We start from the raw sequence: 252 nt of genomic DNA, 5'->3' as shown, positions 1-252 counted from the left end.
CGATTAATCGCGATTAATCGTTTGACAGCACTAATAAAAATATAACCGAATTCTAAATATGAATAAAAGCAATACTAAAATATCACAGTTATAAGCTAAAAAAATCTTTCAAACGCAATTTACATGCAACAAGATTTAGATATAGATATTAAATATTAAGTCATTATTATACATTAATATGTAAGTCGCTTTGGATAAAAGCATCTGCTAAATGACTAAATAAAAAAACTTAAAAAACTATTATATAATATT

This window comes from Sinocyclocheilus anshuiensis, unplaced genomic scaffold (genome assembly GCF_001515605.1).
Source record: "Sinocyclocheilus anshuiensis isolate Anshui unplaced genomic scaffold, SAMN03320099.WGS_v1.1 scaffold2417, whole genome shotgun sequence".
In the NCBI taxonomy this organism is placed as follows: domain Eukaryota; kingdom Metazoa; phylum Chordata; class Actinopteri; order Cypriniformes; family Cyprinidae; genus Sinocyclocheilus; species Sinocyclocheilus anshuiensis.
This window is presented reverse-complemented; position numbering follows the sequence as displayed.